This window comes from Cystoisospora suis (genome assembly GCF_002600585.1).
Source record: "Cystoisospora suis strain Wien I chromosome Unknown contig_400, whole genome shotgun sequence".
Taxonomy (NCBI): Eukaryota; Apicomplexa; class Conoidasida; order Eucoccidiorida; family Sarcocystidae; genus Cystoisospora; species Cystoisospora suis.
Window position 1 is genome coordinate 22,059 of NW_027153201.1, and position 420 is coordinate 22,478.

Here is a 420-nt window from a genome sequence, read left to right on the forward strand (position 1 = left end):
AGAAGAGAAGAAGAAGAAAAGCATATACAGATCTCTTTCTTTTACGTACCTATTAGCGCCGTTGTCAGAGACATAGAGAAACTTCCGTCCCTGTAGAAAGGAGAAAAGAGAAGGAAAAGATCAAGCAAAGAAAGATGCTTTTCTTTCTTGTGTTTCTCCAGCTGCTGTACACACCCGGCATAGGTAGAAGGGGAGGGGAGTAGAGGGTGGCTGGGTATGCAGACAGAAAGAGAGGTAGATTTTACGATAGATATTTCTACAGTTGGGAGACAAGCGTCATCTCAATAAGACGATGTCACATATCACGTGCTGTATGTACACCGGAGGGAGGGAGGGACAAGGGGCAGAAGGAGAAAAAAGCGCATGCAGTTTCTCTGTCTTGTTTGCTCCTCTGAGTTGCAGAGACAGAAGCGAGTCAAG